General features: G+C 42.3%; 1 protein-coding gene across 10 annotated transcripts in view; it reads right to left on the reverse strand.

Annotated features, from left to right (window-relative positions):
* ttc6 (tetratricopeptide repeat domain 6) overlaps positions 1-550 on the reverse strand; it is a 630178-nt gene extending 629628 nt beyond the window's left edge. For all 10 annotated transcript variants that reach the window (XM_070879081.1, XM_070879080.1, XM_070879076.1 and 7 more), the window contains exon 1: positions 434-550. The gene's annotated coding sequence lies outside the window, so the exon portion shown is untranslated. The remainder of the gene's footprint in view (positions 1-433) is intronic.
* Positions 551-18974: the final 18424 nt, after the last annotated feature.

Consider the following 18974-nt stretch of genomic DNA (forward strand, 5'->3'; position numbering starts at 1 on the left):
TCGGACCTACCCGCTCCCCTCCGCACAGGGTGCCCAAAGATCAGGAGTGTGGGACTGAAGAGCAGAGAGAATTTCAGGAGCAGCCCCTTTAAATATTGGAACAGGGGCTGCAACCTTGTACATTCGATAAAAACGTGGAACACGGACTCTTCCAGACCGCAGAAATTGCAGGCCCCGGCCTGGGAGTCCATGAACCAGCTTAAAAATTTGTTGCACGGGACTGCTCCGCGCACCACCCTCCAGGCCAAGTCCCCGATAAATAATGGGAGGACTCCCGCGTAGAGTGCCCTCCATCTGAAAATGTTAACAACCAAATCATTTTTTTAAACGATTGAAGTAATTATTCTAAGTGTCTCGAGTTTGCACTCTCTTGCGCCCAGCTGCCTTCAATTGGTTACTGTGTCTTTCTTTAATGACTCTGGGTTTATCTCACCTTCACACGGTTAAATGCTTCTTGGTTGTTGCTCACCGGCAGCTCCTGGATAAACTGAGCGAGTGCTTGTCATGGCCTGTGGCCTTCTCCGCTGCTCTTCACTCCTCGCGGTTGTTTGGGACTGTTGGGCGCCGTTGCTTAGTAACCGGCTGCAAGCCGCACCTCGAGCCTCGATTGCAACACTCAGATTCGCTTCAGTCACCCCGTTGCCCGTCGGCCTTTTTGTCTGTCCCATAATTTAAATCTCCCAAGTAACTTCTTCGCTGTTGCACTCGAATTCACCTTTAAAAGACCAGTATTTTTCTAAGTTTCTATAAAACTAAACTCAGTAGTAAAAATCGCTGGTAGTTTGTTTGTTAAAATGGTACTAGACCCTGTTTTCAATTATTGTGCTTTTATTGTTTTCTTTTTTATGCTGTGGGATATTTTAATCAACATTATCAATGGTGAGGTCAATTAACAGTTATCTAATTTAAATGAGTTTTTGATGTCCTTTCTTCGTAGTTCAGTCACTAGTAACGGGGAACATGGAGCTGGCAGAACCTCTGAACAAATATTTTGTATCCGTCTTTACTGTAGAGGACACTAACAATATTCCAACAGTGGATAGTCAAGGGGCTATAGGGGGTGAGGAACTTAACACAATCACAATCACTAAGGAGATGGTACGCAGTAAGATAATGGGACTAAAGGCAGATAAATCCCCTTGACCTGATGGCTTGCATCCTAGGGTCTTAAGAGAAGTAGCGACAGGGATTGTGGATGCATTGGTTCTAATTTACCAAAATTCCCTGGATTCTGGGGAGGTCCCAGCAGATTGGAAAACTGCAAATGTAATGCCCCTATTTAACATAAGAACATAAGAATTAGGAACAGGAGTAGGCCATCTAGCCCCTCGAGCCTGCTCCACCATTCAACAAGATCATGGCTGATGTGGCCGTGGACTCGGCTCCACTTACCCGCCTGCTCCCCATAACCCTTAATTCCCTTATTGGTTATTTAAAAAAGGAGGCAGACAAAAAACAGGAAACAATAGACCAGTTAACCTAACATCTGTGATTGGGAAAATGTTGGAGTCCATTATTAAAGAAGCAGTAGCAGGACATTTGGATAAGCAAAATTTGGTCAGGCAGAGTCAACATGGATTTATGAAGGGGAAGTCATGTTTGACAAATTTGCTGGAGTTCTTTGAGGATGTGACAAACAGGGTGGATAAAGGGGAACCAGTGGATGTGGTGAATTTGGACTTCCAGAAGGCATTTGACAAGGTGCTATATAAAAGGTTACTGCACAAGATAAAAGTTCACTGGGTTGGGGGTAATATATTACCCCCATTGGATTGGCTAACTAATAGAAAACAGAGAGTCGAGATAAATGGTTCATTCTCTGGTTGGCAACCAGTAACTAGTGGGATGCCGCAGGGATCAGTGCTGGGACTCCAACTATTTACAATCTATATTAACGACTTGGAAGAAGGGACTGAGTGTAACATAGCCATGTTTGCTGACGATACAAAGATGGGAGGAAAAGCAATGTGTGAGGAGGATGCAAAAAATCTGCAAAAGGGCATAGACAGGCTAAGTGAGTGGGCAAAAATTTGGCAGATGGAGTATAATGTTGGAAAGTGTGAGGTCATGTACTTTGGCAGAAAAAAAATCAAAGTGCAAGTTATTATTTAAATGGAGAAAGATTGCAAAGTGCCGCAGTACAGCGGGACCTGGGGGTACTTGTGCATGAAACACAAAAGGATAGTATGCAGGTACAGCGAGTGATCAGGAGGGCCAATGGTATCTTGGCCTTTATTGCAAAGCGGATGGAGTATAAAAGCAGGGAATTCTTGCTACAGCTATACAAGGTATTGGTGAGGCCACACCTGGAATACTGCATGCAATTTTGGTTTCCATATTTACGAAAGGATATACTTGCTTTGGAGGCAGTTCGGAGAAGGTTCACTAGGTTGATTCTGGGGATGAGGGGGTTGACTTATCAGGAAAGGTTGAGTAGATTGGACCTCTACTCATTGGAGTTCAGAAGAATGAGAGGTGATTTTATCGAAATGTATAATATTATGAGGGGGCTTGACAAGGTAGATGCAGAGAGAATGTTTCCACTGATGGGGGAGACTAGAACGAGAGGGCATGATCTTAGAATAAGGGGCCACCCATTTAAAAGTTGTAGAGGAATTTTTTCTCTCAGAGGGTTGTAAATCTCTGGAATTTGCTGCCTCGGAGAGCTGTGGAAACTGGGACATTGAATAAATTTGACAGAAATAGACAGTTTCTTGAGCGATAAGGGGTTATGGGGAGTGGGTGGGGAAGTAGAGCTGAGTCCATGATCAGATCAGCCATGATCTTATTGAATGGCGGGGCAGGCTCAAGGGGCAGTATGGCCTACTCCTATTCCTATTTCTTATGTTCTTATATGCAGGTTGATGAGACTAAAATTAATTCTGCTAAATATTTTAATGTAACTTTTGATAGTTATCAAATGTTTGTGTGCAATAATAACAGCAACAACTTGCATTTATAAAGCGCCGTTAACGTAGTAACATGTCCCTAGGCGATTCGCAGGAGCGCAATCAGAATCACATTTACAACAAGAAAAGGAGATGTTAGGACAGGTGATAAAAGCTTGGTCAAAGAGTTTTAAGGAGCGTCTGAAAGGAGGAGAGAGAAGTGGAGAGTCGGAGCTGTTAAGTGCAAAAATTCCAGACCTTAGAGTTTAGCTGAAGGTATAGCCATCAATGGTGGGGCAAGCGAGTGGGGGATGCACAAGAGACGTATTGGAGGAACGTAGAGTTCTTGGAGAGTTGTAGAGCTGGAAAAAGTTACAGATCTAAGGAGAGGGAAGGCCATGGAGGCATTTGGTGGCTAGGAAACAAAGGTTGTGGTGGGGTCAAAGATAATGGCTTCAGTCTTCCCAATATGGAGGAAATGCTGACTCATCCAGGACTGGATGTCAATCAGTTTGACAACATAGAAGCTTTGGAGGTGTCAAGGTAAATAGTGGTGAGGTAGAGCTGGGTGTCATCAGTGTATATGTTGAACCTGACGTCACATCTTCGGATGATGTCACCGAGGGACAGCATGTAGTTGAGAAATAGGAATGGGCCAAGAATATATTCTTGGGAGACTCCAGAAGCAATGGAGTGGGAAGAAATGCAATTGCAGCACCTTCTCTGGGTACAACTGGATAAGTATGAGTGGAATCAGGCAAGGATAGACCCACTCAGCTGGATAGCAGAGGAGAGGCATTGGAGGAGGATAGTGTGGTTAACCTTGTCAAAGACTGCAGATAGGTCAAGAAGGATAAGGAAGGATAAGTCAGAGGACGTCATTTGTAACTTTGATTAGGGCTGCTTCAGTTCTTTGGCTGGTGCGGAACATGATTGTAGAGAACAGCAGCACACTTGAATTATGATTTAGTACCTTCCATCTGTTAAACCAAAACTTAGTCACAAATTAGTCATTTACATTCCGCCACATACAAATCTTATTGATGGAACTATTTAGGTTCATTGTTGTTAAAATGATGGGCTCATAGAGGAGTTTTAAATTTTTTAAGAATTATCTTATTCATGAAAGATATTTACCAAATCTTTTATTGCTTCAAAGCATAGGTCATAATGATTTAAATGTTGTTGAAATGAAATGTATTATAATGTGACTTTGCTACTATGAAAATGATTTGTTGGGCTTTTGACTTGTCTCCCTCCCAAAACAAAAAAAACATTTAAAATGCCTGATTTTATAAGCTAGCTACAATGATTCCCTAACTGTGTAACAAATAAGACATCAATGCAGATTCTCTTAGAAACATAGAAAATAGGAGCAGTAGTAGGCCATTCGGCCCTTCGAGTCTGCACCGCCATTCAATATGATCATGGCTGATCCTCTATCTCAACACCATATTCCCTCTTTTTCCCCATACTCCTTGATGCCTTATGTTTCTAGAAATCTATCTATCTATCTACCTCTTAAATATATTCAGTGACTTGGCCTCCACAGCCTTCTGTGGTAGAGAATTCCACAGATTTACCACCCTCTGAGTGAAAAAATTTTTCCTCATCTCAGTCCTAAATTTCCTACCCTGTATCCAGTGTGATGATTTTGATATGGCTGAAACAGGCATTAGACTCATTGGCATTACAAATCAAGAGCCTAACACCTGATTTGAGCAACTGAGCGCAACATATGCTACCTGTGCTACAGTCAGTTTTCTCAGGCACACAGCAGTCTTTAAAGGGACTGCTGGAGGCTGCCACCCAAAAGTTATGTTGAAAGTTATTTACTTACCTGAGTGTGAAGCCAGGAGGAATAGGCCTGTACTCCTGGCTCCACATTAAAACAGTGGGCTGCTGCCAGCTCCCTCTCAATTGCCTCTCCCTCCTCTAGGGTAGTCAACCCTCCAGAAGTCTACAGTGCTTAAAGATTAATCTCTTGGACATTGCTGCTAGTAAACCAGGAGAAAAATCATAGGGGCATCAAAATAAACAGTGTGTTTTATTCATTTTTTTTAATGTATTTGTTCCTGGGATGTGGATGTTGCTGGCAAGGCCAGCATTTATTGCCCATCCCTAATTGCCCTTGAACACTTTTGCTTTGAACACTTGAATTTGTTTGTTATAAAAATATTGGAGATGGGGGAAAAGGCTGTTTGACTGGGAGGTTGAAGGCAAGATGTCATGTGATGAAACTGCCAAGAATACACCCAACCAGAGTTGTCAACCCTACCCCTTTCCTGGACTCACCTTAGGCCCTCAGCCGGCATCCAGTAGAATCCCCGCCCCCCTCCTCGATTGGCCTCTGGAGCAGCGCCCAGTGCTGCAGCTTACAGGATATATGCAAATGAAACTGGCAGACCAATTTGCCGTGGTCCTGTTATTGGCTTCTTTAGGTGTGTGGCGGGGGAGCTGCACCCGATCAGGTACGACTTTGGAAGTGTTCCAATTTCTTGGCCAAAAGGTTTGGATCTAAAAGTGATTTAAAAAAATGATTTATTTAACATGTTTTCAATAAAAAGTAAATGAGTTTCATTGCTATGTTTATACACTAAAAATAAAATACGAGCATTTATCTTCACTTTGAGGAAGAACCCTGTGCAGCAAAGGTAGCACTACAAGCACTCTCCACAGGATTAACTCTTAAGTAGAGTGTCACAACAACCACAATGCCACTTAAGAATGGCCCAACACCCTCAGTGCATGGAGGAGCGGGGCAGACTTAAACAATCATGAAGATCATGAAACAGCCTAACTACTTGGCTAACTCTGCCAGCCATCCTCTATAATATGATGAAAGAAGGTAATGTTAAAATGCAGCAGGATGAAAGGCATTAGTATGGTATCAAAACAAATCACGAGCCCCGCCCCCCAGTTTCTTGATGCTTCAACGGGTAGTTTGGTAGTTTGGTGGAGAATTAAGAAGGCAACCTCCTGACTCTCTGGCTAATCTACCACGTCATATTTTGCATGCAGAATAAAGGATACTCGTGTACCTTTGTGAAGAAGCCCTCTGGAGGATCTTGCAAATAGGATTTAGTAGTCCAGGTTTTTCAGACAGTTGGTTGTGCGATACCCCTTGGTGTTTGGCTTACATTTTATGATACCAATGACTTGCACTCTCTTTTCCCTGCTGCCTCCTTATTTTCAACTTCTCAGAAGAATCATCGAGGGATTGGATATAGATTAATATTCTGTGCAGTTATGAAAGTATGGTTCATGAACAAAATGAGTTTTGTCTTGATATAATCTCTGGATATCTTTTAAGAAATAATGCATAACTCACTGAGCAATATGCTTGTTCATTAAACTTTATTAAATGCAGACTAAATGGGCAATTACATTATGTGTGTGCGCCTCCATGCACATGTGTTTTATGTTTTGCCATGTGTTACTGGAATTCATCCCTTATTAGCTTACATTACAAATAGTTCTGATTTTTATACGAAGAATGTCATATTTGTTTATAATGTAATAAATAATTTTTCTGAATCCAACTCCTCAGTGGATGTGCTTTCTTCTCACTCACAATGTTGACAAGTATGGTCATTTTTCTTTTGGCTCCATTATCTAATTTGCTTTCAGAAACAGAGCTCCTTCCATCGACCATGTGCAATCTGCCCTTCAATGGACCTTAGCAAACTCATTTAATCCCCAAAGGAAAGATCTGTATAATTACTCCTAATATCCCTGAATCGCCGTTTCAGGTGAAGTATTTGATCATCTCAGCATTCCTTTAGACCCATTCCCAAATGAATGTTTATTCTGTTTCTTTGATGGAATTAATGGACAAAGCACTGACTGCTTTTCCTGGGAATTTATTCCATATATCCACTCTAAAGGAAAAATAATTCTAATTCTCAACACTACACCAAATAAAGAACATACCTACTCACCTTGGGGGAAATTACCTACAAAAGTGAACTGCTCAACCACAAGAGCTGTGGCAATTCAGGAAGGACTATGGGGAAAGGGCAGGGGAGTGGGATGAATTGGATAGCTCGTTCAAAGAGCCAGCACAGGCACAATGGGCTGAATGGCATCCCTCTGTGCTATGTTGGTCTCACAACCAACTTCTCTGGGGTGCCTAGGGTTGGGCAATAAATGTGGCATTCCTGCATCACCCACATGCTGCGGACAAATTTAAAAAGTCAACATATTTAGGCCTGAGATCATTTTTAGAACAATTTACAGGTGCATTGCTGGTGGTCAAGTCACAGTGTTTCTTTACTGTATTGGGCTCATACGTTTTATATGAATATAACATGGCGATGTACATTTTGTTATAAGCAGATAGCTTTCTGTTGATGGTTTCTGTCTCAATTACACAGTGAAAGGAAACTAGGAATAAAATGTTTCAAAATATGCGAAACACAAAAATACACATCAAGCTCAAGGTGCAGTTTACACTGATTTTGGGCGTGCATTGACCTGAAATGTGATAGGATAACTTTGAGTTATTTATTAATTACTAATCTGAAACTTGAACTCATTCAAACCAAACCCCAGAAATGTCCTCAGTGGAGCTTTCACTCCACCACTGCAACTTCACTGAAAGTGAAGCGGGATCTCCATTTATGATCATAACCAGGGTTTCCACCAAACTCTGGGCAAAGTTAGGGCAGACAAGCAACAGTAGCTTTAGAGGAAATTCCCGGCCATGTTGGGGGAGAATCCCCATGAAAATCCAGGTCTCCAATCTCAGGACAAAGCAGAAACTCCTACCAGCTCTAGGATTTGACCTATTGCTAGACGTTTCAACGGATGTCCACTCACCCAGTCAAACGGCCTTATTCTAGGCTGGCACATAAATCTAGGCTGACACTCCAGTGCAGTGCTAAGGGAGTGCTGCACTGTCAAAGGTGCCATCTTTCAGATGAGATGTTAAACCGAGGTCCCGTCTGCTCTCTCAGGTGAACATAAAAGATCTCATGGCACTATTTGGAAGAAAAGCAGTGGAGTTATCCCCAGTGTCCTGGCCAATATTTATCCCTCAATCAATATGACAAAAAAACAGATTATCTGGTCATTATCACATTGCTGTTTGTGGGAGTTTGCTGTGCGCAAGTTGGCTGCCGCATTTTCCACATTACAACAGTGATTACACTCCAAAAGTACTTAATTGGCTGTAAAGCGCTTTGAGACGTCCGGTGGTTATGAAAGGCACTATATAAATGCAAGTCTTTCTTTCCTTTTCCCTTCTCCAATAATCTTTGTAACTAATGAACCAAAGTGATCAAGTAAAATAGAATTAAAAACATACACAATTGTTCTAATGACCCCATGAACTTTCTTCAGGATTGCTCACAGCAGTCTCAGGGAGATTAATCTTGAATTTCTGGAGATTCAAAGACAATCCTGTGTTGGCAACCCTAACCTGCTCTCTCCTAACTTTAGAACTGTGAAGAGCTTATGCAGAGTGCTGTTGTCCCTGCTGAACTTCTGGTTGATAGATCCTCTCTTCTTCCTCTTAGGCAGTCCCTCAGAGTCGAGGATGACTTGCTTCCACACTAGAAATGAGTTCTCAGGCGACTGAAGAGTCCAATGCGGGACCTAGAATCTCTGTCACAGGTGGGCCAGAAGGTGGTTGAAGAAACGGGTGGGTGGGGTGCCTGGGTTGCCATGCGCTCCTTCCACTGTCGACGCTTGGCTTCAGCTTGCTCTCAGCGAAGAGACGCAAAGTGTTCGGTGCCTTCCCAGATGCTTTTCCTCCACTTTGAGCGGTCTTGGGCCAGGTGTCAATGGGGTTGTTGCAGTTTTCCAAGGAGGCTTTGAGGGTGTCCTTGAAGCGTTTCCTCTGCCCACCTGGGGCTTGCTTGCCGTGTTGAAGCTCTGAGTAGAGCGTTTGTTTTGGGAGTCTCGTGTCAGGCATGTAGACGATGTGGCCCATCCAATGGAGCTGATTGAGCATGGTCAATGCTTCAATGCTGGGGATGTTGGCCTGAGCGAGAACTATGGATTTGCAGGATCTTTCAGAGGTAGCATTGTTGGTACTTCTCCAGTGTTTTGAGGTGCCTACTGTACATAGTCCATGTCTCTGAGCCATATAGGAGGGCGGGTATCACGACTGCTCTGTAGATCATGAGCTTGGTGCTGGGTTTGAGGTCCTGGTCTTTAAACGCTCTCTTCCTCATCGACCGAAGGCTGCAGTGGCATAAACATACTCCCACTGCAGCTGACAATTACTGGTCTCGCGTGGATAGCTACCGTTTATATTTATATTATTGATGTTCAATAAACATAATGTTCAGATTATAGTGGCAAAAAGATGTATGTAAGAGTTACAACGGAAAACAGGAACCAAGGAGATAGTGCGATCATTTATATTATTCTACAGGGAGGGGGCAGCGAGGATACATGTTATTTTAGACACAAAAATATAAATTTAATACATATCTCATGAGGTGATGGATATGAGTGTGTGCTATGTTCGCGCGCACATTTACTTAATTCTACATTTTAATGTGTATGTGCGCTGAATATTATTGAATCTATCAATATTCATCACATACCCAACGAACAGACTACATTATCGGTCGCGTTTCGGTCCAGTAAATGATGGGAGGGACAGGGAAAGCAGTAAGGTTCTCCGAACCAAACTAAACCCCAAATCCTGCATTGAAATGATTGGACCCGAGTGCAAAGTTACAATTAGAAAATCTCTGCAACTTGCAGATGTAGCAACTATTTTAAAATTGGCCTAATCTATTTTACACTTTATTGCCATATGATTAAAGAAGCTATTGTTCAACAGGACGTTACATTCCTTTAGAGCGGCTGAAATAGCAATCGTAGCGATCGGCACTTGACCTCTCCGTCAAGGTAATCTTGGTGGGTATGTTGGCACTGAATGTACCAAAATGCAACTAACATTGCCATATGTACCAGCTCAGTTCTAAGTCGATGTTGAAACGTATAATGTCTGCATTCAGATCATCCCCTGATGCTTTAGTTTTGAAGGGTGGAGTGCAGTTGTCGAGTGCAGGGGAATGTTTGTGTGTTTGATTGCAAATTAAAACCGCATCAAATGTCATAGTACCACAATAGGACAAAGTGACCATAAACCAGCGCGCATACATTCGGTCACAGAAACTGACTGCTTTATCCTTGCTATCGATTCTTACATTCAAATTCTGCAGTTTTACAAGAGGAAAAAATGTTGTTAATGTGTTGTATTATAAAGCTGTTCCGCATAGTGTAATTTGCTGCGCGATCTATGTACACTGAAATCTGTGCTGCTTCGTACAAAAGGCTGAAGAGGGATTCTGTTCTTTTCGTCCCTTGGTTGACACATGACCGCTGCTTTGGAAATTTTCCTCACAAGCAGAACCAAGGACATTTCAACAACAGTCGTGCAGTGCTTTTAATATTCATTAGAAACGAATCTGGGTCCATTTATCTTAAAACCGCACGCCTTATTTAAAGAACATTTGTGTAAGAGACGTTATCACTGTGTGCTAATAAACCCAATTTCACATGTAGGTGTGTAAAAAAAACCTCTATGACTCTGAGGGACTGCCTAAGAGGAAGAAGAGAGGATCTATCAACCAGAAGTTCAGCAGGGACAACAGCACTCTGCATAAGCTCTTCACGGTTCTAAAGTTAGGAGAGAGCAGGTTAGGGTTGCCAACACAGGATTGTCCTTGAATCTCCAGAAATTCAAGATTAATCTCCCTGAGACTGCTGTGAGCAATCCTGAAGAAAGTTCATGGGGTCATTAGAACAATTGTGTATGTTTTTAATTCTATTTTGCTTGATCACTTTGGTTCATTAGTTACAAAGATTATTGGAGAAGGGAAAAGGAAAGAAAGACTTGCATTTATATAGCGCCTTTCATAACCACCGGACGTCTCAAAGCGCTTTACAGCCAATTAAGTACTTTTGGAGTGTAATCACTGTTGTAATGTGGAAAATGCGGCAGCCAACTTGCGCACAGCAAACTCCCACAAACAGCAATGTGATAATGACCAGATAATCTATTTTTTTGTCATATTGATTGAGGGATAAATATTGGCCAGGACACTGGGGATAACTCCACTGCTTTTCTTCCAAATAGTGCCATGAGATCTTTTATGTTCACCTGAGAGAGCAGACGGGACCTCGGTTTAACATCTCATCTGAAAGATGGCACCTCTGACAGTGCAGCACTCCCTTAGCACTGCACTGGAGTGTCAGCCTAGATTTATGTGCCAGCCTAGAATAAGGCCGTTTGACTGGGTGAGTGGACATCCGTTGAAACGTCTAGCAATAGGTCAAATCCTAGAGCTGGTAGGAGTTTCTGCTTTGTCCTGAGATTGGAGACCTGGATTTTCATGGGGATTCTCCCCCAACATGGCCGGGAATTTCCTCTAAAGCTACTGTTGCTTGTCTGCCCTAACTTTGCCCAGAGTGTGGTGGAAACCCTGGTTATGATCATAAATGGAGATCCCGCTTCACTTTCAGTGAAGTTGCAGTGGTGGAGTGAAAGCTCCACTGAGGACATTTCTGGGGTTTAGTTTGAATGAGTTCAAGTTTCAGATTAGTAATTAATAAATAACTCAAAGTTATCCTATCACATTTCAGGTCAATGCACGCCCAAAATCAGTGTAAACTGCACCTTGAGCTTGATGTGTATTTTTGTGTTTCGCATATTTTGAAACATTTTATTCCTAGTTTCCTTTCACTGTGTAATTGAGACAGAAACCATCAACAGAAAGCTATCTGCTTATAACAAAATGTACATCGCCATGTTATATTCATATAAAACGTATGAGCCCAATACAGTAAAGAAACACTGTGACTTGACCACCAGCAATGCACCTGTAAATTGTTCTAAAAATGATCTCAGGCCTAAATATGTTGACTTTTTAAATTTGTCCGCAGCATGTGGGTGATGCAGGAATGCCACATTTATTGCCCAACCCTAGGCACCCCAGAGAAGTTGGTTGTGAGACCAACATAGCACAGAGGGATGCCATTCAGCCCATTGTGCCTGTGCTGGCTCTTTGAACGAGCTATCCAATTCATCCCACTCCCCTGCCCTTTCCCCATAGTCCTTCCTGAATTGCCACAGCTCTTGTGGTTGAGCAGTTCACTTTTGTAGGTAATTTCCCCCAAGGTGAGTAGGTATGTTCTTTATTTGGTGTAGTGTTGAGAATTAGAATTATTTTTCCTTTAGAGTAGATATATGGAATAAATTCCCAGGAAAAGCAGTCAGTGCTTTGTCCATTAATTCCATCAAAGAAACAGAATAAACATTCATTTGGGAATGGGTCTAAAGGAATGCTGAGATGATCAAATACTTCACCTGAAACGGCGATTCAGGGATATTAGGAGTAATTATACAGATCTTTCCTTTGGGGATTAAATGAGTTTGCTAAGGTCCATTGAAGGGCAGATTGCACATGGTCGATGGAAGGAGCTCTGTTTCTGAAAGCAAATTAGATAATGGAGCCAAAAGAAAAATGATCATACTTGTCAACATTGTGAGTGAGAAGAAAGCACATCCACTGAGGAGTTGGATTCAGAAAAATTATTTATTACATTATAAACAAATATGACATTCTTCGTATAAAAATCAGAACTATTTGTAATGTAAGCTAATCAAACAGGAGAAAATAATATTGCATAATGAATATGCAACTTTTGTCCTATTCACGGGGCAGTGAACAATTCAATATCTCGGAAGAAAAGATTAACATCCTCATTCACACCGCCTAATTGATATGATAGTTCACAAAAATCCTAACAAATGTGCGTAACTGTGGAAACACGCCGAAGGCCTGGGATGTTTCTGACAAGAAAAGCTGCGAACAATTCATCACTTTAAGAACATAAGAACATAAGAAATAGGAGCAGGAGTAGGCCATTTGGCCCCTCGAACCTGTTCCACTATTCAATAAGATCATGGCTGATCTGATCTTGGACACATCTCCACTTTCCTGCCCGCTCCCCATAACCATCCACTCCCTTATCTCTCCACTTTAAATATATTCAATGACCCAGCCTCCACAGCTCTCTGGGGCAGAGAATTCCACAGATTTACGATCCTCTGAGAGAATAAATTCCTCCTCATCTCAGTTCTAAATGGACGACCCCTTATTCTGAAACTATGCCCTCTAGTTCTAGATTCCCCCATGAGGAGAAACATCCTCTCTGCATCTACCTTGTCGAGCCCCCTCAGTATCTTATACATTTCAATAAGATCACCTCTCATTCTTCTAAACTCCAATGAGCATAGCCCCAATCTGCCTAACCTTTCTTCATAAGTCAACCCCTTCATCTCAGGAATCAAGCTAATGAACCTTCTCTGAACAGCCTCCAATGCAAGTATATCCCTCCTTAAATAAGGAGACCAAAACTGTATGTAATACTCCAGGTGTGGTCTCACCAATACCCTGTACAGTTGCAGCAGGACTTCCCTACTTGTATACTCCACCCCCCTTGCAATAAAGGCCAAATAGAATGTTCGAATGTAAGAAATGAAGGAGATATGAAGAGCAATTTTGGTAGTTTGGATAACATAAAAACGGCCAAAGCTTTACTGTCACATGAAGTCACCTGAAATATATAGAAGGTAATCCGTTCACCTGTCATTAATAAAGGATACTTACCCTTATTGGGATTCGCATTCTTCAGACAGAATGTGCTTGTTATTTTGCTCCTATCACACCAGATGCCCAGGTATATATTTAAGTCAATCATTCTTCTTAATTAATTGTCAATTTTTATCCTGATGCAATATCAGACTTTTTTCAAAAATGAAAATAATGCTTTCTGCATATTCTCCAAAATACACACAGGAAGATGCATTCTCAAAGATTTATTTATTCGCTCATGGGATGTGGATGTCGCTGGCGAGGCCAGCATTTATTGGCTCTCCCTAATTGCCCCTGAGAAGGTGGTGGTGAACTGTCTTATTGAACCACTGCAGTCCTTGTGGTGAAGGTACTCCCACAGTGCTGTTAGGGAGAGAGTTTCAGGATTTTGACCCAGTGACGATGAAGCAACGGCGATATATTTCCTAGTCAGGATGGTGTGTGACTTGGAGGGGAACTTGGAGGTGGTGGTGTTCCCATGCACCTGATGCCCTTGTCCTTCTAGGTGGTTGAATTTGCGGGTTTGGGAGGTGTTGCTGAAGAAGCGTTGGTGAGTTGCTGCAGTGCATCTTGTAGAGGGTACTCACTGCAGCCACGGTACACCGGTGGTGGAGGGAGTGAATGTTTAAGGTGGTGGATGGGGTGCCAATCAAGTGGGCTGCTTTGTCTTGGATGGTGTCGAGCTTCTTTACCAAAATTCCCTGGGTTCTGTGGAGGTCCCAGCAGATTGGAAAACTGCAAATGTAACGCCCCTATTTAAAAAAGGAAGCAGACAAAAAGCAGGAAACTATAGACCAGTTAGCCTAATATCTGTGGTTGGGAAAATGTTGGAGTCCATTATTAAAGAAGCAGTAGCAGGACATTTGGAAAAGCATAATTCAGTCAGGCAGAGTCAACATGGATTTATGAAGGGGATGTCATGTTTGACAAATTTGCTGGAATTCTTTGAGGATGTAATGAATAGGGTGGATAAAGGGGAACCAGTGGATGTGGTGCATTTGGACTTCCAGAAGACATTTGACAAGGTGCCACATAAAAGGTTACTGCACAAGATAAAGGTTCATGGGATTGGGGTAATATATTAGCATGGATAGAGGATTTGCTAACTAACAGAAAACAGAGAGTCGGGATAAATGGTTTATTCTCTGGTTGGCAACCAGTAATTAGTGGAGTGTCGCAGGGATCAGTGCTGGGACCTCAACTATTTACAATCTATATTAATAACTAGGATGAAGGGATTGAGTGTAATGTAGCCAAGTTTGCTGACAATATAAAGATGGAAGGAAAAGCAACATGTGAGGAGGACACAAAAAACCTGCAAAAAGACATAGACAGGCTAAGTGAGTGGGCAAAAATTTGGCAGATGGAGTATAATGTTGGAAAGTGTGAGGTTATGCACTTTGGCAGAAAACATCGAAGAGCAAGTTTTTATTTTAATGGAGAAAAATTGCAAAGTGCTGCAGTACAGCGGAACTGGGGGTCTTGGTGCATGAAACACAAAAGGCTAGTATGCAAGTAAGCAAGTGATCAGGAAGGCCAATGGAATCTTGGCCTTTATTGCAAAGGGGATGGAGTATAAAAGCAGAGAAGTCTTGCTACAGTTATACTTGGTATTGGTGAGGCCACACTTGGAATACTGCCTACAGTTTTGGTTTCCATATTTACGAAAGGATATACTTGCTTTGGAGGCAGTTCAGAGAAGGTTCACTAGGTTGATTCCGGAGATGAGGGGGTTGACTTATGAGGAAAGGTTGAGTAGCTTGGGCCTCTACTCATTGGCATTCAGAAGAATGAGTGGTGATCTTATCGAAATGCAGCAGAATCAGAACAAACACCACTCACGAGGTGAGAATATAATGAACCAGATTTTTCAGCGATAAAAGAGTAAAGGGTTATGGGGAGCAGGCAGGGAAGTGGACCTGAGTCCATGATTGGATCAGCCATTAAATGGTGGAGCAGGCTCAAGGGGCCGTATGGCCTTCTCCTGCTCCTATTCCATATGTTCTTATGTTCTTATGTTCTTATGTTCTTGAGTGTTGTTGGAGCTGCACTCATCCAGGCAAGTGGAGAGTGTTCCATCACACTCCTCAATTGTGCCTTGTAGATGGGGGAAAGGCTTTGGGGAGTCAGGAGGTGAGACACTCACTGCAGAATACCCAGCCTCTGACCTGCACTTGGTGCCACAGTATTCGTGTGGCTGGTCCAGTTAAGTTTTTGGTCAATGGTGACCCCCAGGAATTTGCTGATGGGGTATTCAGCGATGGTAATGCCGTTGAATGTCAAGGGTTGTGGTTAGACTCTCGCTTGTTGGAGATAGTCATTGCCTGGCACTTGTTTGCCACGAACAATACTTGCCACTTATCAGCCCAAGCCTGAATGTCATCCAGGTCTTGTTGCATGCGGGCATGGACTGCTCCATTATCTGAGGAGTTGAGGATGTGTAGTCATCAGCGAACATCTGCACTTCTGACCTTATGATGGAGGGAAGGTAATTGATGAAGCACCTGAAGATGGTTGGGGTGAGGACACTGCCCTGAGGAACTCCTGCAGTGATGTCCTGGGGCTGTGATGATTGGCCTCCAACAACCACAACCATCTTCCTTTGTACTAGGTATGACTCCAGCCAGTGGAGAGTTTTTCCCCGATTCCCATTGACCAGCTTTACTAGGGCCCCTTGATGCCGTACTCGGTTAAATGCTGCCTTGATGTCAAGGGCAATCAGTTTCACCTCACCGCTGGAATTCAGCTCTTTTGTTCATGTTTGGACCAAGGCTATAATGATATCTGGAGCAGAGTGGTCCTGGCGGTACACAAACTGGGCATTGGTGAACAAATTATTGGTGAGTAAGTGCAACTTGATAGCACTGTCGATGACACTTTCCATTACTTTGCTAATGATTGAGAGTAGACTGATTGGGCAGTAATTGGCCGGATTGGATTTGCACTGCTTTTTGTGGACAGGACATACCTGGGCAGTTTTCCACATTGTCGGAAAGATGCCAGTGTTGTACCTGAACTGGAACAACTTAGCTAGAGGCGGGGCTAGTTCTGGAGCACAAATCTTCAGCATGACAGCCGGGATGTTGTCGGGGCCCATAGCCTTTGCTGTATCCAATATGCTCAGTCGTTTCTTGATATCACGTAGAGTGAATCGAATTGACTGAAGATTGACTTCTATGATGGCGAGGACCTCAGAAAGAGGCCAATATGGATCGTCCACTCGGCACTTTTGGCTGAAGGTGGTTGCAATCGCATCAACCTTGTCTTTGGCACTTACGTGCTGGGCTCCACCATCATTGAGGATGGGGATACTCGTGGAGCTTCCTCTTCCCTTTAGTTGTTTAATGGTCCACCACTTTTTATGACTGGATGTGGCAGGACTCTAGAGCTTTGTTCTGATCCATTGATTGTGGCATCGCTTAGCCCTGACTATGGCAAGCTGCATCCGCTGCTTAGCATGCATGTAGTCCTGTGTTGCAGCTTCCGCAGGTTTGCACCTCATTTTTATGTACGCCTGGTGCTGCTCCTGACCTGCTCTTCTGCACTCCTTATTGAACTAGGGTTGGTCCCCTGGCTTAATGGTTATTGTAGAGTGAGGGATAGGCCACACTATGAGGTTACAGATTGTGGTAGAATACAATTCTGCTGCTGCTGATGGCCCATAGTGCCTCATGGGTGCCCAGTTTTGAGCTGCTAGATCTGTTCTGAATCTATCCCACACAACACAATGGAGGATGTCTTCTGTGTCAGACTGTGCGGTGGTCACTGCTACCAATGCTGTCATGGACAGATGCATCTGTGATAGGTAGATTGATGAGGTCAAGGTCAAGTAAGTTTTTCCCTCGTGTTGGTTCTCTTAGCACCTGTCGTAGGTCCAGTCTGGCAGCTATGTCCTTCAGGACTTGGCAGCTCGATCAGTAGTGGTGCTACCGAGCCACTTTTGTTGATGGACGTTCTGTGCCCTTGCTACTCTCAGTGCTTCTTCCAAGGGATGTTCAACATGGAGCAGTACTGATTCACCAGCTGGGGGAGGGCGGCAGGAGGTTTCCTTGCCCTTGTTTGACTTGAAGCTATGAGGACTTCATGGGGTCCAGAGTCAATGTTGAGGACTCCCAGGTCCATTTCGTCCCGACAAAGTTCAAATTACACACGCTTTGGTTTTGGATCTGTACATCTGCTAGTACTACCTCCAAACCACGATTGGATATATCAGACAAAAATAAAAATTGTGGATGCTGGAAATCTGTAACAAAAACAATAAATACCAGAAATTTAGAACAGGTCAGTTAATATCTGAATGAGAAAGATAGGTTCACATTTTGGATGTGAACTGCAATTGCTCTGTACACTCTATGCACCCTTTATTCCAAATCTAACTTAGCTATGTAATATATGTGCAATCTTATTTCTGAGTTACTGTGTATATTTTTAAACAGGCATACTAATGGAATATAACAAACAAAACCCTTTAATTATCAAATAATAAAACATTGTTTTTTTGTTTTTTGGACAAAATTAAAAATCCAAGTTAGTTAGCAGGAAAGTGCATTGGAATCTGCTCTGATGACTTTTGACCCCTCGGGCATTTCCCATTCTCTTTCATATAAACCAAAAAAGTACTGAAAGGCACATGAAATAGATTACTTCCATTATACCACTGAGTATAGTAAATACAAATACAGTATGTAAAACCTCAGCAAGATAAACTATGTAGAACATATTGCAAAATGGTAAATTACTGTACATATGTGTGGAATAATTTATGTAATTCATCCCTTCTATGATTTATGTTATTAGTATTAATTGAATCTGTATGAACTCCCCCATCCAAAATTTTTATTTGTTCTATGAGCTTCTGACAAATAAAAACAGGTTTAATCTTGAAGATAGCAGATTTAAAATAATAAAATTTGAATATATCATTCTTGAATTGGCAATAGTATCTTCCTAACTGACTCAATAAAGTCTAACATAGGTCTAGGAATAGGTGAGCTGTGCTTTCACTTTCTTAGTCATGTTATTCAGTGTAAAATGTGTTTTCCCATTTTCAGGCAGCAAATTAGTTAATTTATTAAAATACAATAATATTTTATTAATTTAAAATATCCCAAAAAAACTGATTTGTTTTGTTGTGTCTTTATAAAGTCCTCCTGAAGGAAAATGTTCCCATCTTTAGAATTGGATTACATTGGGTGGTACAGTGGATTAGCACACTGACCTTTCTCCTCTGGAATCCATGGTACCATCTGAATCTGGGTGAAAATCTATTACGTCTAATGTCTGTAAAGGTCTTGAGTAAGTAAGATGATTATGACCAGTCTCAACACAATTCCCTGTGAGTAGGAGGCTGCATCATAAAACCACCCACAATTTAGCCAATTTTTTTACAAAATAGCAGTTTACAAAGTAGTCTTAAAAGTGTTTTTTTGGGAAATAATAAAATCCACATTGATGCAGTCGAAGA

This window comes from Pristiophorus japonicus, chromosome 4, assembly GCF_044704955.1.
Source record: "Pristiophorus japonicus isolate sPriJap1 chromosome 4, sPriJap1.hap1, whole genome shotgun sequence".
NCBI classification, from domain to species: domain Eukaryota; kingdom Metazoa; phylum Chordata; class Chondrichthyes; family Pristiophoridae; genus Pristiophorus; species Pristiophorus japonicus.